Consider the following 18,704-nt stretch of genomic DNA (forward strand, 5'->3'; position numbering starts at 1 on the left):
ATCTTAACTGTTTTTTGTTTGTTTGTTTTGTTTTTGTTTTTGAGATGGAGTCTTGCTCTCTCACCAGGCTAGAGTGCAGTGGTATGATCTCGGCTCACTGCAACCTCCGCCTCCCGGGTTCAAGTGATTCCCCTGCCTCAGGCACCTGAGTAGCTGGGACTACAGTTGCATGTCACCATGCCCGGCTAATTTTTGTATTTTAGTAGAGACAGGGTTTCACCATGTTGGCCAGGATGGTCTGGATCTCCTGACCTCGTGATCCGCCCACCTCGGCCTCCCAAAGTGTTGGGATTACAGGCGTGAGCCACCGCGCCTGGCCAACTGTGTATTCTTTATGACAGGGGCATATAAACTTGAAAGCGCTGGCTCTCTTGGGGCTGCCAGTAATATATCACCCATAAAATGAATAATCTTGCAATTAGAAAATTCTTTTCTACTGGGGGCCATAGCCTGATTTACATGTTACTGATACAAGGTAGGACTATTCAGTATTCCTGAGGAAGCACTTTCCAGTGAAATCAGCAAGCTGGCCTTTCATTATTAAGAGCTGGTAATGTAAACGCAAAATTTTCTCTGTTGTGTTCTGTGAGAGGAATAGTATAAAAACAGTCTTTTAACTCAGTAACAATTATAGGCCAATCTTGAGCAATCGCCATGGGGGAAGGGTCCCATAGGCTGTAAATTAGCATTAATAGCACGTTTGTCATGCAAAAATTTCCATTTGCCAGACTTCTGGGAATGAGGAAATGGGTGAATTCCAAGGGCTGTTAGATGGTTCTGTATGACCGGCTTTTAATTGTTCCTCAACTAATTCAAGGACTCTTTGTAATTTCTCTCCCTTCAGAGGTCACTGTTCTACACAATTAAGATTTTGAGAGAGCCACATCAGGGGTAGTGGAGGAAAAACAGTGGCCATAATTATAATTTAAATTTAGCGTAAATTTTAACAGAGAATTATAATTTGAGATGTTCCTTGTATACAAGGAACACATGAAATTTTACCGTGGGCTGCCTGTGGAGACAGAGGGCAGTGACACACGTCCTGGGCAACGGTCGCACTGTGCTTGCATAGGCGGCACCTTTTGTCTGCACCACTCGCTCCTCCTACCGCTGGGCAGAGGCTGCTGGCCTTGGAGGACCCTGTTGAAAGAACACAAAAACATCACAGCCTTGAGCACATCACATCCCCCCATATGCCTCCACTTCCTGGGCCCGACACAAACACATCACAGCCTTGAGCAATGCCTCCACTTCCTGGGCCCGACACAAACACATCACAGCCTTGAGCAATGCCTCCACTTCCTGGGCCCGACACAAACACATCACAGCCTTGAGTACAACCGTTTGTAAAAGCGCAGGAACTGATAAGAAAGCTGCTAAAAGTATAATTTAAAATGTAAACCAATTGTAATGCTGTAGCCTAGAGAAATGCCTTGTTCCTCTGTAACCTGACAAGTCCTGTTTACCTTGAGCTATAAAAAGCGAGCGCACACATTGTTCCGGGCCCTCTTGTATGTTGTAGAACGGAGGGACCAAGTTCGAACTTGCATTAAAGATCCTTGCCGCTTGGCTTTGACTCTGGACTCTGGTGGTCTTCTTCGGGGAACAAACGGTCTGGGCATAACATTTGGGGGCTCTCCCGGGATTCCCCCAAGCCCACCAGACCCCCGGTCAACGGATCTACTAGGATCGATCTGCTAATAGGTGAGCCGGCTCATCTCTGTTTGTCTGTCTGTGTCTGTTCTAAACCTGTATCTGTAACTCGCAAGGTCTGAAACTGAAGCTGACGCAGTCCTGGTGGACACGCTATAGGACGGCCAGCGGAGACCGGTGGGAGACGTCCCCTGGCTCTCCTTTGATCTGACTCTGACCCAAGATTTCTGGTGCACGCTGGCGGCTCTCGTTTGATCTGACTCTGACCCAAGATTTCTGGTGCGCGCTGGCGGCTCTCCTTTGATCTGACTCTGACCCAGATTTCTGGTGCACGCTGGCGGCTCTCCTTTGATCTGACTCTGACCCAGATTTCTGGTGCGCGCTGGCGGCTCTCGTTTGATCTGACTCTGACCCAAGATTTCTGGTGCGTGCTGGCAGCTCTCGTTTGATCTGACTCTGACCCAAGATTTCTGGTGCACGCTGGCAGCTCTCCTTTGATCTGACTCTGACCCAAGATTTCTGGTGTGCGCTGGTGGCTCTCCGTTGATCTGACTCTGACCCAGATTTCTGGTGCGCGCTGGCGGCTCTCGTTTGATCTGACCCAGATTTCTGGTGCGCGCTGGCGGCTCTCATTTGATTTGATTCTGACCCCAGATTCCTGGAGCGCGCCTGCAGCTGACATAATTTGTTCCCTTGCAGGACCTGTTCCAGATGCCTCTCTGGGCGCTACCGTTTAAAATGGGAAATACCCAGAGCACTCCCCTATCTCTCCTTACAAGTAATTTCAAGGATGTTAAAGCAAGGGGCCGTGATCTTAGTATGGAAATCAGGAAGGGAAGGCTAATTACTCTATGCCGCTCCGAATGGCCTACCTTTAATGTAGGGTGGCCACCCAAAGGGACATTCTGCCTTCCCGTCATCACTAGAGTCAAGTCCAAGGTTTTCCTATCAGGGTGTGCTGGCCACCCGGATCATATCCCATACATTCTTATATGGCAGGACCTAGCTGAGAACCCGCCCCCTTGGCTGTCCCCCTTCCTATTAGCCCTGGAACCCTGCAAGGCACTGGTTGCTCGGCCGCTAAAATCCAAGCAACCAACGGCCCCCCCCCATCCTGTTTTACCTGAGAGCGAGGACCCACTATCCACAGAACTACCTCCATACCCCTCCGAACCCCAGGCCCCAGCCCCTGGGCTGAGCCATGGGAGGGAGCAAGCGAAGGGGAGGCGGCCGGAGCTCTCAGATCTGCTGAAAGTGAAAGTAACTCTGAAGGGCTGGCTGGGCGGACGCGGGGGCGTACTTTGCGAGCTAGCCCCCCCCCAGCCACCTGACTCCACAGTGGCTTTACCCCTCCGGGAAATAGGACCCCCAGATGACACAGGTATCTCCAGGCTTCAGTACTGGCCATTCTCCACTAGTGATCTGTATAACTGGAAGACTCTGAGTGCCCGGTTTTCAGACAACCCCAAAGATTTAATGGCTTTGCTAGATAGTGTTATGTTCACCCACCAGCCTACTTGGGATGATTGTCAGCAGCTCCTCCGGATCTTGTTCACAACGGAGGAGCGAGAAAGAATACAGGTAGAAGCTAGAAAGCTGGTCCCAGGGGACGACGGTCAACCAACTGCCAACCCTGACCTCATAAATGCGACTTTTCCTCTGACCAGACCGGCGTGGGATTACAACACAGCAGAAGGTAGGGGACGGCTCCACCTTTATCGCCAGACTCTAATGGCGGGTCTCTGGGCAGCTGCTTGCAAGCCCACTAATTTGGCTAAAGTATACTCTGTTTTGCAAGGAAAGACAGAAAGCCCAGCCAGCTACTTAGAAAGATTAATGGAAGCCTTTAGACAGTATACCCCCATAGACCCAGAGGCCCCAGGAAGTCAGGCAGCTATTGTAATGTCTTTTGTAAATCAGGCAGCCTCAGATATTAAAAAGAAACTCCAGAAATTAGAAAACTTAGAGGGAAAACAGATACAGGACCTCCTCCAGATAGCCCAGCGAGTTTACAATAATAGAGATACTCCAGAAGAAAAGCAATTTAAGGCCACTGAAAAAAATGACCAAGGTCCTGGCAGCAGTAGTACAGAAAGAGCATCTACAGCCAGAGAACCCTCAACCTAGGCAGTGCCCCAGACATGATAATCTGAGCAAAGACCAATGCGCCTACTGTAAGGAAGTTGGCCACTGGGTAAGAGACTGCCCTAAGAAGAAACAACGAGGACAGGGACCCCCTAGGCCTACACCCGTACTAGTCACTCAAGACGAAGACTAGGGAAGACGGGGTTCAGACCCCCTCCCCGAACCTAGGGTAACTCTGCAAGTGGAGGGGTCCCCAGTCCAGTTCTTGGTCGATACGGGAACACAGCATTCGGTCCTAGTTAAAACTAATGGAAAATTATCCACCAAGTCCTCATGGGTACAAGGGGCCACAGGAATTAAGAAGTACCCCTGGACGACACAAAGGACAGTAAACCTGGGAGCCAGGAATGTAACCCATTCTTTCCTGGTCATCCCTGAGAGCCCCTGCCCCTTATTAGGGAGAGACCTGCTGACTAAAATGGGAGCACAGATCCATTTCCTCCCTGAGGGGCCCATCGTGACCAATTCCCAAAATCAGCCCGTGCCCATCCTGACTATAACCCTAGAAGATGAGTACTGGCTCCACCAAGAGCAAGTGACCCCTGACCAGGACATAGCAACCTGGCTCCAGCAATATCCAGGAGCTTGGGCAGAGACAGGGGGCTTAGGACTAGCGAAACACCGTCTTGCCTTGTTTGTCGAACTCAAGCCTGGGACAGATCCTGTTCGGGTACGGCAGTACCCAATGCCCCTAGAGGCCAAAGTAGGAATTACGCCCCACATCCGTCGGCTCCTCGACCAAGGGGTCCTTCGACCCTGTCATTCACCCTGGAATACTCCATTGTTGCCGGTACGTAAACCTAATAGCGGAGAGTACAGACCTGTACAAGACTTAAGAGAGGTCAATAAGAGGGTTATGGACATACATCCAACTGTGCCTAACCCGTACACCCTCCTGAGTACTCTAAACCCCAAACACCAATGGTATACTGTTTTAGATTTGAAAGATGCCTTCTTCAGTTTGCCTTTAGCCCCTCAGAGCCAAAAGCTCTTCGCCTTCGAGTGGACTGACCCTGAGAGGGGCATAAGTGGCCAACTGACATGGACCAGACTGCCTCAGGGATTCAAAAACTCTCCCACCCTGTTCGATGAGGCCCTCCATGAAGACCTGGGTGAGTACTGATGCAAACACCCTGAAATAACTTTACTACAGTATGTTGATGACCTCCTGATTGCAGCCAAGACCCAAGAAGCTTGCCTCCAAGGGACCAAGGATCTCTTACAAGCTTTAGGAAATCTAGGATACCGGGCCTCGGCAAAGAAAGCTCAAATCTGTAAACCAGAAGTAACATATCTGGGGTACCTGCTAAAAGGAGGGCGGTGCTGGTTAACAGACACCCGGAAGCAAACTGTTCTGCAGATCCCCAGGCCACAGTCCACCCGACAAGTAAGGGAATTCCTGGGGTCAGCAGGATTTTGTAGACTATGGATACCTGGGTTCGCGGAGCTAGCTAAACCCTTATATCAGGCAACCCGGGGACAGCAGCCATTTAATTGGATAGAAGAAGCCGAGACGGCTTTCCAACAGATCAAAACCGCCTTACTCTCTGCACCTGCACTGGGACTACCTGACGTCACTAAGCCCTTCCACTTATACGTGGACGAGAGCAAGGGTGTCGCCAAGGCGGTGCTAACTCAGAACTTAGGCCCCTGGCGGAGGCCAGTTGCCTACCTGTCAAAGAAATTAGACCCAGTGGCTACTGGGTGGCCCCCTTGTCTCCGAATGATTGCAGCCACGGCCCTGATGGTACAAGATGCTGATAAACTTGTCATGGGTCAAGAATTACGGGTCAGTACCCCACATGCCATCGAGGGTGTACTCAAACAGCCACCTAATCGGTGGATGAGTAACGCCCGGCTCACCCACTACCAAGGACTACTACTAAACCCTCTCAGGATAACTTTCCTGTCCCCAACAACCTTAAACCCGGCCTCGCTGCTGCCTAACCCGGATCTGGACGCCCCGCTCCATGATTGCACTGAGATACTAGCTCAGGTGCACGGAGTTCGAGAAGACCTGCAGGACCGCCCACTTCCTGACGCAGACCTCGTCTGGTTCACTGATGGAAGCAGCTTCATTCACCAAGGCCAGAGGTATGCTGGAGCAGCGGTGACTTCAGAGACTGAGGTAATCTGGGTGGAACCCTTGCCCCTGGGGACATTGGCCCAAAAGGCCGAACTGATAGCGTTCACCCAAGCCCTTACCCTAGGGGCAGGGAAGAAACTGACAGTATATACAGACAGCCGATATGCTTTTGCTACGGCACACATACATGGGGCCATTTATAGGGAGTGAGGGTTACTAACGGCTGAAGGAAAAGAGGTAAAAAATAAGCAAGAGATCCTAGCCCTGTTAACAGCCCTATGGGAACCAGAAAAATTGGCTATTGTACATTGCCCAGGGCATCAGAAACCAACCACTCCAATTGCTCAAGGCAACTTTCTGGCAGACCAAACTGCAAGGAGTGTGGCAAAGGCTTCCAGTCAACTCCTTGCATTCCAGCTCCCTGATCCGGGCCCCCGGGACCTGCCATATCTCCCTGATTATTCAGAACAGGATCTCCAGTGGATCGACAAACTTCCCCTGAAACAGATCCAGAATGGGTGGTGGACTGATACTAATGACCAAACCATCCTACCAGAAAAATTAGGACAACAAGTGTTAGAGCACATCCACCGAACCACCCACCTGGGTGCCCGGCGGATGATAGACTTGATCAGACGCTCCAAGCTCAAAATCAGACATATAGCCGAGACGGCCAGCAGCATCGTGACCAATTGCAAAGTCTGCCAGCTTAACAACGCCTACCCTCAAACCCAGGCTGCAACGGGAACAAGGCTCAGGGGAACCAGGCCCGGTATCTACTGGGAGGTAGATTTTACTGAGATAAAGCCAGGGAAGTACGGGTATCGGTACTTACTTGTCTTTGTAGATACTTTTTCAGGGTGGATTGAAGCATTCCCAACCAAGAGGGAGACTGCTCATGTTGTAGCAAAGAAAATTCTGGAAGATATCCTTCCCAGGTATGGCTTCCCCATCCAGATAGGGTCAGATAATGGACCAGCCTTCGTTGCTAAGGTAAGTCAGGATTTGGCTTCCATCCTTGGGGCAAATTGGAAACTACATTGCGCTTACAGGCCCCAGAGTTCAGGACAGGTAGAGAGGATGAATCGGACCTTAAAGGAGACCTTAACTAAATTGACTATGGAGACTGGCGCTAATTGGGTGGTCCTTCTCCCCTACGCTCTGTTCCGGGCCCGTAATACCCCTTACAGACTGGGCCTTACCCCTTATGAAATCATGTATGGCAGACCCCCACCCCTGGTTCCCAGACTAAAAGATGATCTGCTCAAATCTGAAACAGAAAATGTCTCTGAACTCTTATTTTCCCTACAAGCCTTGCAGAAAATTCATCAGGAAGTCTGGCCCAAGCTGAAGGAACTATATGAGACTGGTCCCCCACCGACACCCCATCCGTACCAGCCGGGAGACTGGGTCCTGGTTAAGCGACACCGACAAGAGACCTTAGAACCCAGGTGGAAAGGACCACTCCAGGTGCTCCTAACCACACCCACCACCCTGAAAGTAGAAGGCATCGCGTCGTGGATCCACTACACCCACGTCAAACCGGTGGACCCAACCTCCGACCTTCTTGGACCACTCACGGCAGCGACTGAAGCACCAACCACGTGGACTGTGGACAGAGCTAAGAACAACCCCTTAAAACTCACCCTGCGCCGGCAGCATAGCTCACTGCAAACATGCAGTTAAGCAGTCTAACCCTAGCGTTAGCTGCCCTAGTGGCCACTGGGGCAAACACAAAACCAGTTTCTAATCCCTTTGTCTGGAGATTCTGGCTTTATGAAAACCGAACCCACCCTGGGCAACCTCATAAGCCTGGGAAATTATTAGCCAGTGCTGATTGCCCCCCCTCAGGGTGCAGTGCCCCAATCTTGCTGAATTTTACTGGTTTTCAAATAGCCGAGCCAAAGGTACCAATAATATGTTTTGAGTTTGATCAGACTGAATACAATTGTAAACACTATTGGTGGCACCAAAACGCAGGCTGCCCCTACAATTACTGTAGAATGCATTCAGTCAGAGGGTGGCACGAGCGATCCGGGGGGAACTTCTACCGACAGGGTAGAGGCGGCATCTATACTTGGGTAGCTAAAGACCCTTGGAACTCCCGCTGGACCAAGCCTCAACATGGAGCTGTATACTATTCCTCTTCCTCCACGTGGCCTAGCCGTCACCTTTATCTGTGGCGGGGCCTAGTTCAAGTACTGCCCCTGGTCCATGGGAATATCCAACGACAGGAAGACAGACTAACACAAGAGTTACGTCCTTTCTCCTGGTTAGAATTATTACGAGGAGTAGAACTTGCTAACCTTACAGGACTTCATAGCTTGTCCGGTTGCTTTCTATGTGCCACCCTAGGGTGCCCACCGCTAACTGCTGTCCCTCTGCCATGGGGATCCTCTACCCAAATCAACAACCTTCAGAATCTCACAAACGCCCCCATTCTTGATGTGCCACTGTACCTGAACCCCAGTCAGGAGAAGTTTCCCTACTGTTTTTCAGGCACCAACTCTAGCCTCTGCAACATCACTGTAACGCCCCCCAACACCAACCTGAGGGCCCCGCCGGGCATATTCTTTTGGTGTAATGGAACATTATCTAAGAATCTACCTGGTCCCTCTGTAACTAACCAACTGTGTCTTCCCGTTACATTAGTTCCCCAGTTAACTCTCCTAACTGCCGGCGAGTTCCTGGGGTACACTGGTAACTGGACTAGTACTACTATTCACCCAGTCCCTAGACCGAGACCTGCACAAGCCATATTTCTCCCCCTCATTGCAGGAATCTCCCTCACATCATCCCTCATTGCAGCCAGACTGGCAGGGGGAGCCCTAGGTCACACCCTCATAGAAAATAACAAGTTGTACCAACAATTTGCTGTTGCTATGGAGGAGTCGGCTGAGTCCCTTGCCTCCCTCCAACGACAGCTTACATCCCTAGCTCAAGTAGCCTTGCAGAACCGGAGGGCCTTAGACTTGCTCACTGCTGAGAAAGGTGGTATATGTATGTTTCTGAAGGAAGATTGTTGTTTTTATATCAATGAATCAGGGCTTGTAGAGAACCGGGTCCAGCAGTTACGCAGGTTAAGCATAGAAATGAAAAAACAGCAGTTTGCCTCAGCTGCAAACCAATGGTGGAATTCCTCTATGTTTTCTCTGTTAGCCCCCTTCCTTGGACCCCTGCTAAGTCTGCTGTTTCTGCTTACCGTAGGACCTTGTATTATAAACAAAATTTTGCGGTTTGTCAGAGAAAGGTTTGACACCATACAGCTCATGGTCCTCAGAGCTCAATACCAAACTGTGGACACTGAAACGGAGTCAGACCTATAGGACCCAAGATTGGCTCCAGAGGTACCTGAGAGAGGGGGAAATGAAAGAACACAAAAACATCACAGCCTTGAGCACATCACATCCCCCCATATGCCTCCACTTCCTGGGCCCGACACAAACACATCACAGCCTTGAGCAATGCCTCCACTTCCTGGGCCCAACACAAACACATCACAGCCTTGAGCACAACCGTTTGTAAAAGTGCAGGAACCAATAAGAAAGCTGCTAAAAGTATAATTTAAAATGTAAACCAATTGTAATGCTGTAGCCTAGAGAAATGCCTTGTTCCTCTGTAACCTGACAAGTCCTGTTTACCTCGAGCTATAAAAAGCGAGCGCACGCATTGTTCCGGGCCCTCTTGTATGTTGTAGAACGGAGGAACTTGCATTAAAGATCCTTGCCGCTTGGCTTTGACTCTGGACTCTGGTGGTCTTCTTCAGGGAACAAACGGTCTGGGCATAACACTGTCAGCTTGGGCACGAGGAGCTTTTTTCCCCCTGAGGCTTTCCTAAAGCTCTCCGCCCGCTTGGCTGCGCAGCTTTGAAGCTTCGCAGCTTCGGCTTCTAATGCCTTTTCTTATCTCTTTATAAACATACACCTGATTGCCTTTTTGATTTTGCATCACTGGGCAGGCTAAAAGCTCCCCTTCTAATGCCGCTTGCTTAAGACAGGGTCTCATAGCTGTAGCATATGCCTTGTCTTTCTTCTTATTTATTGGAGGAGGGGGCTCAGGCAAAACCTCCCTTTCCTCTTTGTTGTTTTGGCCAGATGATAGTGGGGCTGAGGGACTCGGGTGGTAAAGTAGGTGACGGTTCTTTCTCCTTCCTCTTTTTAGGCTCTTCTGTGTATAATGGGACCAGAGTCGCCCTCACTAAAGCCCATAGCATTAAAGATTATACTGGGACCCGTTGCTCTTGCGCATGAGGTCAGGGAATCAAGACCATCCTGGCTAACAAGGTGAAACCCCATTTCTACTAAAAATACAAAAAAATTAGCCAGCTGTGGTGACGGGCGCCTGTAGTCCCAGCTACTCAGGAGACTGAGGCAGGAGAATGGCATGAACCCAGGAGATGGAGGTTGCAGTGAGCCGAGATCATGCCACTGCACTCCAGCCTGGGTGACAGAACAAGACTCTGTCTCAAAAAAAAAAAAAAAAATTTCTTCCCACTTGTTCCCAAAGCTCTATGTCTAGTTACCTTCTTTCGGGAATCATGGGTTAAGGGATACAATTTGCAATAGGTCCCTTAATTGAGCCTGCAAAACTGAGGCTCTAGTGGCTTTAAGCAGCTGATTGAATACTTTTAGATACTGCTTCTCTTGTGCTGATAACTGTTGTCCCATGATAAAACCCTACCCTGAACAGTTCCCTCGAACTTGGAGATTCCAAGCGGGCACCGATGACCTACTGACTTACAGACTTATTGACTTACTGGCTTACCAACCGCACAGTCTTCTCCTTAGTTGAGAAGTTTTTCAACCCTTTGTTGAGGGTGCTGTCACGATTATTTGCAGCTATACCTCAGACCTGGGTACCAACTTGCCAGGTCCTCACATGGGGCACCAACTGTCTGGGTCCGACCGGCAGACCCTGACCCAGCAATGGATGAACAAATACACTCAGACACAAATATCCAGTGAAAGAGCAGGCTAGGTGGCCCTGTCACTCACCAATACCCAGAAGGGTCCAGTAAAGAGTTAACAGCAGAGGCCCTAATAAGACAGTGAAGTTCACATTTATTTAGTACAGATTAAATGACAAAGGTCTTGACTAAACACCACTACAAGGTAATTGACATTGCTGACCTCCTGGAGAGTAGTTCCCCGAGCATAAGATCAAATGTTGGCTTTAGGACCGCCTGAGTAAACAAGCTATTTAGATAAACTCCTCTACATTCCTGTGTATCTATGCCCTAAGCTTTTAAGATAATTTAGCTGCCTTCAGCCAAACCTTTTACTGAAGTTATGCAAACCCCTAGACTTCCAAGAAGTTTTGTGACTATTTCCTATAACTATCTTTATAATTTTTCTTCTAAAATATTTCCCACCACCTTGACTGAAGTCCCACAGTTGAGAAGACAGGGAAGGCACTATATAAGCAAGAAAAAATTCAAACAAGTTTGGCCATAAGAAAGTAAAATGTTGGTCAGGTATTTCAACACAGATAAAAAAAAAAAGAAGGGAGATTCAGGCCATGTTATGAGGGCACTGAATGGCAGCCTACGTAATGGGAACTTCATCCTACAGATAAGAGAAGTCACTGGAAAGCTTTAAGAAGGTCACAAACATGACAAAAAGGATTTCCAGGAAGATTACTCTGACCAGTATTAGGCAAGATAAGTTGGGAAATGATCTTCAACTTTGGCAACTTAATAGAAATAATAAAAGATCCATATTTCTTTTTTTTCAAGTTTAATTTTGAAATAATTTCAGACTTTCAAAAATGTTCCAAAAATAGGCAAAGTCCTCATATGCTTTTCATTCAACTTCCCCAAATATTAACATTATAGATACGCACCTAATAATCAAAATCAATAAATGATTATTAACACTGTAAAATGAATGCCTATACAGACCTTATCCAAATCCCCTCTATCTTGTGACTAATGTCCTCTTTCTGGACCAGGATCCAATCTAGTATCACATATTGCTCTTCGTTGTACTGTTCTCTCAGTCTCCTTTAATCTGGGAAAGTTAGGATTTACCTTTAAGAGCTTCACATTTTTGAAGAGTATTAGTTACTTATTTTGTAGAATGACCCTCAGTTTGGACTTTTCTAATATCTTCTCATGATTAAACTCAGGTTATACACTTTGTACAAGAATACCACAGGGATGATGCTGCACCTTCCCCATCCATTATATTACAATGCCCTAAGATGTCGTTATCTCTGATTACTGGGGATGTTAACTTTGATTACTGGGCTAAAGTTCCTCCACTTCAAAATGACCCTTTTCCTTAAAAGCATTTTTAAGCAACCAATACCTGGGCCACACCACACATCAGCCAAATCGGATATACTTGAGGGATGGTACAGGCACTGGTAGGCTTTAAATGCCCTACAAGTGACTCTAATCAGTATCTGGAGTTGGAAACCTATGGCGTAGACAGTGAAGATGAGAATCCTGAAAATCAGCTAGGAGACCATTCCTAGCGCTTCTCTTTAAAAAAATAAAAATAAAATAATCTAATTCTAAACAAAAGCAAATACATCTGGATTTTGGTGTGGACATATGGTGGAGAAATAGAGGAAAAAAGAGAAATCACCTGATGGGGAAAGAGATGAGTAAGTCGACTGCAGTCCAATTTTTTTTTTTTTTTAAAGGCAGAATCAGGTGTGATGACACTTGCTTGTAATTCCAGCATTTTGGGAATGAAAGTGGGCAGATCACTTGAGCCCAGAAGTTTGAGACCAGTCTGGGGTATCAACATCCTGGGTAAAACCCCATCTCTACAGAAACAAACACAAAAAATTAGCTAGGCATGGTGGCACCTGCCTATGATTCCAGCTACTCAGGAGGTTGAGGCAGGAGGACCACTTGAGCTCACAAGGTTGAGGTTGCAGTCAATTACGATCTCGCCATTGCACTTCAGCCTGGGTATGAGAGTGAGATACTCTCTCTTTAAATTTAAAAAAAAAAAAAAAAAGTAAAAATAATGTTCTCAGGTCAGATCTAGTACAAAAACTGCATCTTATTCTGTGACGTTTAGATGCTATAACTAAAATAGAACATGGAGGTGTTTCCATGTGAATACATGAAAGATTCTATACTTTTTATGCAGCTGCATCATATTCTATTGTGCAGATATAAGGTAACCTGTTTAATTAGCATTGTGCTGGTGAAAGTCTAGGTTGTCCCCAATATTTTGCTGTTAAACAAACAATACAGTGAATAACCCTGATTAGGTGTCATTTTTTATGACTGGGACTGTGATACATTTTTCCCAGTAAAGTTTGGGAGGCAAAAATATATATTTTTAAAATTTTCACATGCATTAAGAAATTTTACTCTACAAGGTTTGCACATATTTTTATGTTCCAAGAAAAGTAGAGGAGGGTAATATCACCTCAGTTGCTCTCACAGATATCACCTCAGTTGCTCTCACACAAAGGTCTCGAGTGACAGGACCTTTAGGGACACAGGCACAAGGTCATATCTCTGGTGCCCACACAAGGCAGGGGCATCTGGATCCTGGGAAAGCTCCAGGAAAGGTGAGGGTGCCCTCTAGAGGACACCTTGCTAAGAATCAGAAAGGGGCCAAGGAAGTCAAGAGATTACAGCAGTTCTTAAACTAAGGGCAAGTTCAAGTGGAGGGCATTCAGGTTCAAGGAGTAAGCTGAGGTGAGAAAGTAGTAGAAACTGATGGAAGGAGAAGGTAAAAAGCTCCAGGGAAGTTAGGGGATGCACATCAGGGCTCTCCACTCCTCAGCATTGAACTTTGTAGTGGTCATGCGGGTGGGGCTCTGTGAGCTCTAGAATGTTCAACACTATCTGGGGACTCTACCCACTCAAGGCCAGCAGGACTCCCTCCCCCAGCTCTGACAACCAGAAATGTCTCCAGACTTTGCCAAATGCTTTTCCCAGTGAAAAAACTGCCCCTGGCAGAAGCATTAATCTACACTAATCTATAAAAGCAAATCACCACTAAAATCCATCACCTCTTGGTAGAAGAATTACAAGTGTGAGACGGGTAAAATAGAGGTCTTCAATAGCTATTGAAATGACTTTTACTTAATCAGCAATTTGATGTCCCAGAAGGCATGTTTAGAGGTGATGCCACATGGCTGCCTGTACCTCACAGCAGAAAGGGTGTGGGTTTTCCAAGGGTCTGTAACCATGAACTGGAAATGTCTGTAACTGTGAAAGGGAATGACACTCACTGGGTTACTTTAAAAAGTGGGATGTAGGGAATTCTGTAGATATTGGGAGAAAAAATACACAACGTAAACCTAAACCCCATTCTGATTCTCTCACCATCTTAGGGCCATCTTGGCTATCTATGAATGGTAGCATAGGGATTTTTGTATATTTTCAAAATTATATACTGTCGGATCATTTTTAAAATATGAACAAATCCCAAACTGGACCAAGTAACTGGACACTGCTGGAGTCTCACTTTTGGCCAGGAGAGCTGACAACATCCTGCTCCCCCTGGCCTGGACACTGGCTCAGGGGCCTAAATGCTCTCTTATTATGGAGAAAGAAGATGTTTTGAACATTCTCATCATTCACCCATTCACCTCTCACACCTGTCGACCTCTCAAACCTCTTGCCCACTCTTGTATTTCATTCTTAATTTACTGAGCTCTATTTATGTTCCTCATCCATTCCAATATGTGGTGGGTCCAGGTGGTGGCCTCTGCCCATGATTTTGTAAAAAAAAAAAAAAAAAAAAAAAAAAAAAAAAAAGACTCTCAAAATTACTTTCCCTGACACCTCCTTAAACTGACCTCCACCTGCAGCCCCATGATCATTACCAGCAGCATTTGGACACTTTTTCTGGTAGTCAGATGCTTTCCATCTCTCATTAGGAAATGTGACCCTCTCCACCTTGCATAAAGATTTCCCAGTAGAAATGAACACAGAGATACTGCCTGTGTGTTCCCAAAGGAAATGGTTTCTATAAGAACATATAAAAGCTGCAATCATAGAAAAGATCACTTAAAACATACATTATGTAGCTGATTCTCACCATTCCTTTAAGAGATACATTGTAAAACATGACATTAATAATTATTCTAGAAGAATAAAGCATGCATACTGTTTTCTTAATTTTAATAAGGTGGTTCCTCCCATGTGCCCAGGCTGGGCCTCTGAACAAAATTCTCCATCTTCAGTGGCAATGCCTGAGAGGATGACAAGGAATTAGGCCTGATATGCAGCCATTCCTGTCCACCCTGACCCTGCTGCAGGACAGTGCCAGCCCAGGGCCCAAATCTTCTGCTGAAGAGCTGAGAGAGAAAATGGAATATCCAAAGCCTCTAACCTTTTTCCAGTCAACTGCAATGGGTGCCAGTGCAGTCCATTTTCCCCTGAGGACACCCACCTGCTGGTCTTTGGCTTCTAAGAGTCAAACCTCACTGGCTTCTCTGGGTCCCGGCTGCTGTCACTCTGCTGAGCCCTGCTCTTTCCCATGGGGGGTCACTCCCCTGCCAGGCACGTCCTCCAGCTCCAGCTGACAGGTCAGCCAACACAGAACCAAGAGAATGAACAAAGATTTCAATATCTAATATGTCCAGCAGAGATGCAACTTGTAAAAAAAATAAAGAAGTACAGATGCACACAGCTCCACTGACAACATTGTGTCCCAAAGCAATGTCTTCTGTGCCCCTCATTAAGGAGCTCACTGTCCCTCACCACGTGGGCAAGTGCTTCCAGGGTCTCTCAATTCCTCAATGGGAGGCAACACACATTTTAACACAGTACCTCAGCAAAGGAAGTGGTGATAATTTACCTACTTTGATAAAGTTCCTGAAAAGATCCCTAGACAGCAAAATTTCCTGCTGAAAGAACACAAAAAAGGCTTTTCCAGTTGCAAAACATTGACCTCCTTGCTTTTCAAAAAAGTACCCTTGAAATAGCCAAAACAATTTTGCCAAAACAAATTGCAGAACTTGAGCTTTCTTATTTGAAATTTCACAAAACATTACAACTATTAAAAACAGAAGCTGCTGGCATAAGAATACAAATAGGGACCAAAGGGATAGAATTGAGAGTCCAGAAATAAATCCTCACCCTTATAGTTCATTGCTCTTGCATAAGGGTGTCAAGATAATTTAATGGAGGAACAATCATCCTCTCAAATAACGGTGCGAAAACAATTAGATAACCACATGCAAAACAATAAACTTAGAGAACTATGCTTCCAACCATATCAAATGATTATCTAAAAATAGATCAGTGAGTTAATTATAAGATCTATAACCATAAAAATATATTAGAAAGAGACATAGGAGGTGCTTCCTGTGCCCGACATCATATGGAGTAGATTTGCTTTCCTTTTCTCCGAAAGGGGAGGAAGTTGAATCTGAGTGGCCCACGATGGGAAGAGGGGAAGCCCAGGGGTACAGGAGGCCTCTGGGTGAAGGCAGAGGCTAACATGGGGTTCGGAGCAACCTTGACCGTTGGCCTGACCATCTTTGTGCTGTCTGTCATCACTATCATCATCTGCTTCACCTGCTCCTGCTGCTGCCTATACAAGACCTGCCGCTGACCACATCCAGTTGTCACCACCACCACATCCACCACTGTGGTGCACAACCCTTATCCTCAGCCTCCAAGTGTGCCGCCCAGCTACCCTGGACCAAGCTACCAGGGCTACCACACCATGCTGCCTCAGCCAGGGATGCCAGCAGCACCCTACCCAATGCAGTACCCATCATCTTACCCGGCCCAGCCCATGGGCCCGGCAGCCTACCATGAGACCCTGGCTGGAGGAGCAACCGTGCCCTACCCTGCCAGCCAGCCTCCTTACAACCCAGCCTACATGAATGCCCTGAAGGCGGCCCTCTGAGCATCCCCCGGCCTCTCTGGCTGCCACTTGGTTTTGTTGTGTGTGAGTGGTGTGCAGGCACGGTTCCTTATGGCCCAGGCGTGCTGTGGGTGTGTTGCCTGTATATGTGGGTTCCTCTGATGCTGAGGAGGTGGGGAACGATCCTTGCCAGAGTGGGCTGGGACCAGACTTTGTTCTCTTCCTCACCTGAAATTATGCTTCCTAAAATCTCAAGCCAAACTCAAAGAATGGGGTGGTGGGGGCACCCTGTCAGGTGGCCCCTGAGAGGTAGGGGTTTCTCCAGAGCACATCTGGAGTTCTTCTCCAGCTTACCCTAAGGTGACCAAGTGTGGCCTGTCACACCAGGATGGTGCGGTTTTCTGTATGATGCAGATGTGTCCTGGTTTCGGCAGCATAGCCAGCTGCTGCTCAAGGTGACGCAGGCAAAGCTTGGGATCTGACCAAGTTGGGCTTTGATCCTTTAGGCAGATGTCCCATTGCTCCCTGGAGCCTGTGTCATGCCTGTTGGGGGTCAGGCAGCCCCCTGATGCCAGAACACCTCAGGCAGAGCCCTACTCACCTGATAGCTGTCTGCCTGGACTGTCCCCTGTCCCTGCATCTTCCCTGGGACCACCCAGAGGGCCACATCCACACACAGCTTAGCTGCCCACAGGGAGCTCTGCTGCCCTTGCTGGCCCTCCCCTTCCCACAGGTGAGCAGGGCTCCTGTCCACCAGTACACTCAGGTCCCTTCCCTGCAGTGTTTTCATTTTATTTTAGCCAAACATTTTGCCTGTTTTCTGTTTTAAAACATGATAGTTGATATGAGACTGAAATCCCAGGGTTGTGGAGGGAAATTGGTTCAGAGGAGACGGACAACCTGGCAACTGTGAGTCCCTGCTTCCCCTGACACCAACCTCATGGACTATCCAACTCCTTACCCCAGTCCAGGGTGTTCTGGCAGCAGGGACACCTGGGCCAAGGGGCCATCTGGACCAAAGGTGGGGTACGGGACCCTGGATGGTAGCTCTGGCCCAGACATGAATACTTCAGTGTTCCTCCTCCCTCTATTAGTGTTTCACCAGAGCTGTCTTAGCTTCGAATCTGCTGTGTTTCTGAGTCTACGGTCTGTACTGTTGTTTATAATAAATGCAATTGTTTGGAAAAACAAAAGAAAGAGACATAGGGGTAAAACTTAATGACCTCAAATGTGCAATACATTCTCAGGTATGACCCAAAAGCATGACAAACAAAAAGGAAAAACAGATAAACTGGGCTAAAGATGCAAGCCTTTTGTGCATCAAAGGATATTATCAAGAAAATAAAAAGACCAAACACAGAATGAGACATAATAGTTGCAAATCACATAGACAATGGTTTCATGCCCAGAATATATAAAGAACTGCTACAACTCAATAACAAAAAGACAAACCACCCAATTTATATAAATGGGCAAAGGACTCAAATAGACATTTCTTCAAAGAAGATATGCGAATCATCAACAGGGACATGAAAAGAAATTCAACATCATTAGTCACTAGGAAAATACAAAGTCAAAGCCACAATGAGATCCCACACTACACCTACAAATATGGCTACCATTCTTTTAAAATGTTAAATAACAAGTGAAAGCCTTATGTAGAATTTGGAATCCTCATACATTGCTGGTGAGATTATAAAAAGGTACAGCCACTAGGAGAAACAGTTGTGCTGTTCCTCAAGGAGCTAATCATAGAATTCTCATATGAAACAGCATCCATTCCTAGCTATATACCCAAAGAATTGAATCCAGGGACTCAAACAGGTACTTACATGGGAATGTTGATTGCAGCATTACTCACAAAAATAAAATGTGAAAACAATCCAAGTGCTCATTAACACATGAATAAACAAATGTGGTGACACATACGACAGAATGTTAATCTGCCATAAAGAGGAACAAAACTCTGACACACATTGGAACATTCATAGACCTTGAAAACATTATGGTAAGTGAAATATGCC

At 47.0% G+C, this 18,704-nt stretch overlaps 1 pseudogene across 1 annotated transcript; it reads left to right on the forward strand.

The window, feature by feature from the left end:
- The first annotated feature begins 16,171 nt into the window (after positions 1-16,171).
- LOC104658633 lies at positions 16,172-16,722 on the forward strand (annotated as a pseudogene). Its single transcript, XR_747452.2, has one exon. The product of XR_747452.2 is annotated as a protein shisa-5 pseudogene (transcript).
- The last annotated feature ends 1,982 nt before the right edge of the window (positions 16,723-18,704 follow it).

The sequence above is a fragment of the Rhinopithecus roxellana genome, chromosome 12, assembly GCF_007565055.1.
Source record: "Rhinopithecus roxellana isolate Shanxi Qingling chromosome 12, ASM756505v1, whole genome shotgun sequence".
NCBI classification, from domain to species: Eukaryota; Metazoa; Chordata; class Mammalia; order Primates; family Cercopithecidae; genus Rhinopithecus; species Rhinopithecus roxellana.